This window comes from Colobus angolensis, unplaced genomic scaffold (assembly GCF_000951035.1).
Source record: "Colobus angolensis palliatus isolate OR3802 unplaced genomic scaffold, Cang.pa_1.0 Scaffold45, whole genome shotgun sequence".
Classification (NCBI taxonomy): Eukaryota; Metazoa; Chordata; class Mammalia; order Primates; family Cercopithecidae; genus Colobus; species Colobus angolensis.
Window position 1 is genome coordinate 2,091,171 of NW_012117932.1, and position 7,115 is coordinate 2,098,285.

Below are 7,115 nucleotides of genomic sequence, written 5' to 3' on the forward strand. Positions count from 1 at the left end.
AGGCTCCCCTCCAGCTCTCTGCTCAACCCCCCGCCTCTCCGTGCTCACACGCCTTCGCCATCTATTATTGAACCCCTCTCTTTCCCTGGAGATTCTTCTCTTACTGCCTACCCTCTTTCCTGTTTGTCAGCGCCTAGCTCCTGTAGTAGTCTACACTGGCAGTGTGCACCTCAGACCTCCTGACCCCACCTCAGACCTCAGCCATGCGTCTGCTGCCACACGGTGGCGCTGACCCTGCTCTACCGAAGGACATTGGTGGCCGCAGAAACGCCCAGTCCCGCCGGCACTTTGCACTCCTTCCTTGCCTCATTTAATGTCTCTCTGTAGACCACTCAACATCTTCTCTCCCCTCCCTCTGTTAGGGGTCATCGCGTTTCTCTGATTTCTCCACGAACTCTGTGATTATTTATTTTGGGTTTTCATTCCTGGCTTTCCGTTATCTGCCTAGTTTCAAAACAATGACACTCCCACGTACCCTGCCATCACTTCTGCCTCCTAGACCTGAATGAATAACTGTCCGTTTCTGGTCACCTTTGTCTCCTGTCTGGACTTTTCCAAGCTCCAGACACAAATATCCAATTGCTAACTAGATATTTCAAAACCATGCCCCTTCATCCAGTTTTTCAAATTTACTGTCGTGAAGTTCATAGTACCCACTTAGGATTTTTTTTAAAACCTCATCTGTGTCTGTATTTATATTTCTTATTTCTGATATTATTTGACCTCATCTGCTAGAGGTTTGCCATTTCAAAGAAACACCTTCAGCCCTGCTCACCTCTATAGTATTTTTATTTTGTTTTGTTTCTCTATTTCTGCTCTTATCTTTATTATTTTCTTCCTTATTTCTTTGGTTTTGCTGTGTTGCTCTAGGATTTTGTTTCGTTTTAGATGAACGCTAACTTATACGGATGAGTAAATTTTCTTACTTTTTTGTTGATGGAGCAAAGGATTGCGGTAGATATTTGCTTTTGTTTTGGAGTATATGAGACGGAGCAGGGATCCCCGTTTTTAGGGGATCGCGGCCCCCAAACCTGGAAATAAAGGCAAATCTTGAGTTCCTTGAAGGGAAATTGCAGGCACCTAGCTAGCCTGGAGAAGTAAACAACTTGATAAGCAAGAAGGTAATAGTAGCCTAAAACAATAGCCAAGGAAGTTGGAGTCAGGATATGGTTGGTTCCCCTATGGAAACTAAAGATAACATTTTATCTTAACATATGTCCCTGAGCTGTTTACAGAAACCCAGACCCCCACCAAATGGATCTGCTGGCACAGAGACCTCAGATAAGGGAAAACTGAGGACTGAACTCTAACCACCGTTCTTTGTTCTAAATTTTTCCTGAGAGGCTTAGAGATAGTCACACCCATTAGCCAGAGCTAACATTCTTTTCTGCTGACCCTAAATTTTTACATAAAATGTCTCCTCTCTTTGAATCTATGACCTGTAAGGCCCCACCTCAAGATATCCTGCCCTTTCAAGCCAAAACCAATATGTAGCCTTCATGTACTGATGTATGATTTTGTCTGTAGTTACTGTTTTCCTGAAATTTACCCCTGCCTTTAAAAACCCTGACCTCCGAGCCATCAGGAATGTCAGGATTTGAGCATTAGCTGCTTGGTCCTCCGTGCTTAGCGCCCTGCAGATAAATGCCTTTCCTTCCACCGCTGTGCAGCCTCGGTGTGAACATCTGGCTTTACTGCGCTGGGCAAGCGGACCCCTCTTCGCTTCTTTTACGTGTCTACCATCTGAATCCCCATACTGCGTTTTAGTAACGTCCCATCACAGGAGTACTGATGAGAGGCAGGTGCTTCCTCCCACTAGAGAAGCAAAAAAGCTAGATATTTGCTGTCTCCACTTATCAAAGTATAGAATTTTAAGTTGCCAGTTATTACCTCAGAACAAATTTAGCTTCTGACATGTATTGTTGCTGAAGAAAAGTCTGATATGAATCAGACCTTCCAGTGGGACAAATATTGATGATCCTGGCCCTGTGAAGGCCTAGGCTACACTCTTGACAGCTGGTGTCAAAAGTGTTGAGTGACTGTGTGTATGTCTTTGTTTTTAACAAAAAAGTTTAAAAAGTAAACCAAATAAAAATTAAAAAATATAAAAAGGCTTATAGAATAGGGATATAAAGAAAGAAAATATTTGTGTACCGCTGTACAATATTTACGTTTTAAGCCAAGTGATTTACAAGAGTCAAAAACTTAAAAACAATTAAAAAGTTTTATAAACAGTTATAGTAAACTAAGGTTAACTAATTATTATGAAGAAAGACAAAAATTTTAAATAAATTTAGTGTAGCCTAAGCATACAGTATTTATAAAGTCTAAAGTCTATAGGAATATGCGGTAAGGTCCTAGGCTTTCACATTGACCCACCGCTCACTCAGTGACTCACCCAGAGCCACTTCCAGTCCTGCAAGCTTTATTCATGCTAAGTAACCTATTCAGGTGGACCATTTAAAACAATCTTTTATATTGTATAAAAGTATAAAAATATGTACTTCTATATATTTTGAACTTTTTTCTATGTTTAGATATATTTAGATACAAATACCACCGTGTTATAGTTGCCTACAGTATTCAGTACAGTAACATGCTGTGCAGGTTTGTAACCTGGGAACCATAAGCTATACCATATAGCCTGGGTGTGTAGTAGGCTATACCATCTAGAATTGTGTAAGTACACTCTATGATGATCTCACAATGACAAAGGCTCCTAAGGATGCCTTTCTTTTTTTTTTTTTTTTTGAGACGGAGTCTCGCTCTGCCGCCCAGGCTGGAGTGCAGTGGCCGGATCTCAGCTCACTGCAAGCTCCGCCTCCCGGGTTCACGCCATTCTCCTGCCTCAGCCTCCCGAGTAGCTGGGACTACAGGCGTCCGCCACCTCGCCCGGCTAGTTTTTTGTATGTTTTAGTAGAGACGGGGTTTCACAGTGTTAGCCAGGATGGTCTCGATCTCCTGACCTCGTGATCCGCCCGTCTCGGCCTCCCAAAGTGCTGGGATTACAGGCTTGAGCCACTGCGCCCGGCCAATGTCTTTCTTAAAACATACTCCCTTCACTAAGCTCCAATGACTGTATATTTTCACACCTTTATTTTGGCTTATGCTGGGTGGAGTCATTTCCTGCCTCTTGGCTTTGGGCTTGTCCATATTACTTGCTTTGGCCATCATGATATTGTGAAATATACATTCGGTCTTCATCCTGTTTCCTAGCATACAGCTCCTAAAATCCCTGGAATCTCTGGAGTGCTAAGAGTATGTTTTGTATGCGAATGAGATGACTGTTGGCTGGGGGCCTCTAGGTAGCTTCAGGATAGGGGCTGGTCACCAGAAAGAACAAGACAGGATTAGAGGGTTGGGACATTGAGCCCTACTCCCAATCTCTGGGCAGGGGAGAGGGGCTGAAGGTTAAGTTGATGACCAGTGGCCAATGATTTAAGCAATTGTGCCTAGGTGATGAAACTTCCATAAAAACCCAAAAAGGGGGTGGTTTGGGGATGGGTGATGGGAGAGGTTCCAGATAACTGAACATTTTTGGAGGTTCCTGCAGAGCAGTGCCCTGGAGAGGGCATGGAAGCTCCCAGCTCCTTCTCACATGCCTTGCCCTATGAACCTCTTGCATCTGGTTGTTTATCTGTGTCCTTGTCCTACTCTTTACAATAAACTGGCAAGTGTGAGTAAAGTGTTTCCTTGAGTTCTGTGAGCAGCTCTAGCAAATTAATCAGACCTGAGGAAGAGGGCACAGGAACCCTGATTTATAGCCGGTAGGTCAGAAGCACTGGATACGTCTGGGGCTTGCATTTGGCTTCTGAAGTCGGGGCAGTCCTGTGGGACTGAGTCCCCAACCCATGGGATCTAATGCTATCTCAGTAGAAAACGTCAGAATTGAATTGAATGAGAGGACACCTAGCTAGTGTCCACTGGAGGATCTGCTGAAGAATTGATTGCTTGGTGTGTGAGGAAAATCCCCCACATATCTGGTGTCAAAAGCGCCGAGTGACTGTGTGAGAGTAGAGAGGAGGAAACAGCTTGGTGTTCTTCTGTCTCACAGGCATATTTGGAGCGACATGGAATACGCCTTGCTATTGGCTCTCCCTTCTCTGATGATCTGTCATGAGGGGAATATGAACAACTGCTGTCCCCCGAGCCTGGGCCACCGGATGAGAAATGTGAAGCAGACCACATGGCCTAGGAGCATTTGGTCCCAGGGGGATGAGACAGATACACGTGGGTCAGAATTGAAGCCAACCTGGGGCCTGGGGCCTGCAGCCCAGAGGCTGGCTGCTAGAACCTGGAGTCCAGCCAAACCCAGCAAAGTGACAGCCTGCCAGCAGCCCCACGTTCCTGAGAGTAAACAGTTACAACAGTTGAAGCTTCTGAATTTTGTTACACAGTGTTGTTGTGGCCGTAGCCGACTAATGCCTTATACTTTAGTGTTCTTCACGTTTTGAGATATTTGGTTCACATGTTTATTTTGAATGTGAGAGTTTTTGTTTGTTTCCTCTTCTTCTCTGTGCTTATCACTGCCTGTTAGTACATTTCAGAAACCTTCCTGTAGGCCTCCTGGGCCTTGTGTCCAGAGCTAAGTCTTCCGTGGATGCTTCACGTCCTATCCCTGGTTGTAAAGGGAATAGTCCTCCAGCCAGAGTGTGTTGGCCCAGGTACTGGGTGTGAGCTGTGTTTGCATCTTTCTCTCCCTCTAGGTATGAAGATCACATAGGTGGAGACCCGGGTGGCAGGTGGTTGAAGCTTGAAGCTTTTCTCAGTTTCCATTGATGCAGGAGTAAGGGTCAGCCTGGCTCATTTACTTTCTGCCTTGCCTAGGGTTCTTTTAGTCCTTATCATCCCACAGGACACCAACTCCATGTCTATCTAGTTCCACACCTGGGCCCAGCAGGCCACAGCTTCAGTCTTGCTTGTCTTTTTCTTCATTATGTAGCCCAATGCTCTGTTCACCTTGCTTTTTTTGTTTTTTGTTTTTTTTTTTTGAGACTGCGTCTCACTCTGTCACCCAGGCTGGAGTGCAGTGGCATGATCTCGGCTCACTGCAAGCTCCACCTCCCGGGTTCACACCATTCTCCTGACTCAGTCTCCCAAGTAGCTGGGAATACAGGCACCTGCCACGAGGCCTGGCTAATTTTTTGTATTTTTAGTAGAGACGGGGTTTCACCGTGTTAGCCAGGATGCTCTTGATCTCCTGACCTCGTGATCCGCCCACCTCGGCCTCCCAAAGTGCTGGGATTACAGGTGTGAGTCACCTTGCTTCTGAGATGGAAATGTCTTTTCAGTTTTTCTGAATATATTTTCCCCATCATGTTGTGAGTTTCAGGCAGAAAAGGGGGGTGCACTGCATGAACTCATGAACTCACAATGCTATTCTGACCAGAATTCCCCTGGAATTTCGACTTGCAAGTTCACCAAACACTTGAATTTCATATACTTAAAACAAAACTAAAATTCTAATCATGTCTTTCCCATAAAACCACTGCTTTCTGGATTCCGTATTCTGGTTAATATTCCCATCCTCTTTTCATTTGCTGAAGTCAGAATCCTCATTTATTCTTTTCTCTCACCTTCCATATGTATCTGCATCCCATCTGACAACCAACTCCCCTCCACGCACCTGTGAAGTAAGTTCATGGACATCTTATTCTATGACTCCACAGCCTGAAACTTCTCAGTTACAGAAAAAGTCCAAAGCCCTTAGTGCAGCATAGAGGGAAGGACAGGCACGGTTCTGGCCTGATTCTCTCTCAGCCTCAGCTCTGGCTATCTTGCTCTTGGCTTTAACAAAACAAATCTATTGACAATTGCCAAGTTCTGTCAACCTGTTTCTGGCTCTAGTCCCCATTCCTGCCCTGCCCACGACTCATCTGGCAAATGTTCGAGACTCAAAAACCACCTACTCAGAAAATAATTCCCGTGAATTGCCTCCAATTGACTGTTCATCTTTCATTTGCTTTTTTGTTTTGTTTTATTATTTATTTACTTATTTGAAAACAAGGTCTTGCTCTGTTGCCCAGGCTGGAGTGCAGTTGTGCCATCATTGATCACTGCAGCCTCAACCTCCCAGGCTCAGGTAATCCTTGTACCTCAGACTCCCTGGTAGCTTGGACTATAGGCGCTCACCACCATGCTTGGCTTTTTTTTTTTTTTTCATTTTTCTTCTAGAGACAGGGTTTCACCATGTTGCCCAGGTTGGTCTTGAACTTCTGACCTCAAGTGATCCACCCACCTCAGCCTCCCAAAATACTGGGATTACAGAGGTGATTCACCATGCCTGGCCTCCACTAGGTCTTCTGTCTTCTCTTTGGTAAATTAAGGAGTTAGATGAGATGACCTGTAAGAATTCTTCGAGACTCCCCCTGCCATTGTTATGCTTTGAATGTATAGTTTAACTGTAACTCATGTAAAAATTATTATTTATAGGTAACTTCAGTAAATCTTTGATGCTTCAGGCCTCAAAATATGATGGCAATAAAATTGATGGTTGCTTTAATAAATGTTTTTAGTTTATCCTAGTTCGGGAGCTTTTTCTTTGTTGTTGTTGTTTTCAGCTAAAGATAAAACACACACGAAGACCATCAGGTAAAAGGTATGTTACTGCAAGCTTATACTGTACGTAATTACTTCAGACATTTTAATATAGTATTTATATTTTTGTTTAAAGTATTTGACTATAGTTTTATTCCAGTGGGAGTCTTTCATTTGCAGTTGTTTGGATTTTGTGGTATTGTTGTTTTAAGGATTTAAAAATCCATTCAATGGAGACCTTAGCTAATGTAGAACAATTGAAATAGTTTCAAAATTGGAAAATTCCTTTCAATCTCTTTGCCTGGTTTGGCTACCCCAAAGTTTTCAGGTTTCAGTTGGAGATTTCAAGCACCTGTAAATGACATGAAATCTAAGCAAACTGAATATGTGGTTCAGGTCACTCACTGCCCAGGAAAATCTGCCATTCATTCATTTCACTTATTTGACATATATTTATGCAAGCCTTACCAGGTACCAAGCACTGGGAACACAACTGTGACAGGACAGTGGTGGTTCCTGCCCTCAAGGATCTTAGTGTTTACTGGGGGAAAAAAAGCAATTAAATAACCAAGAAAAGG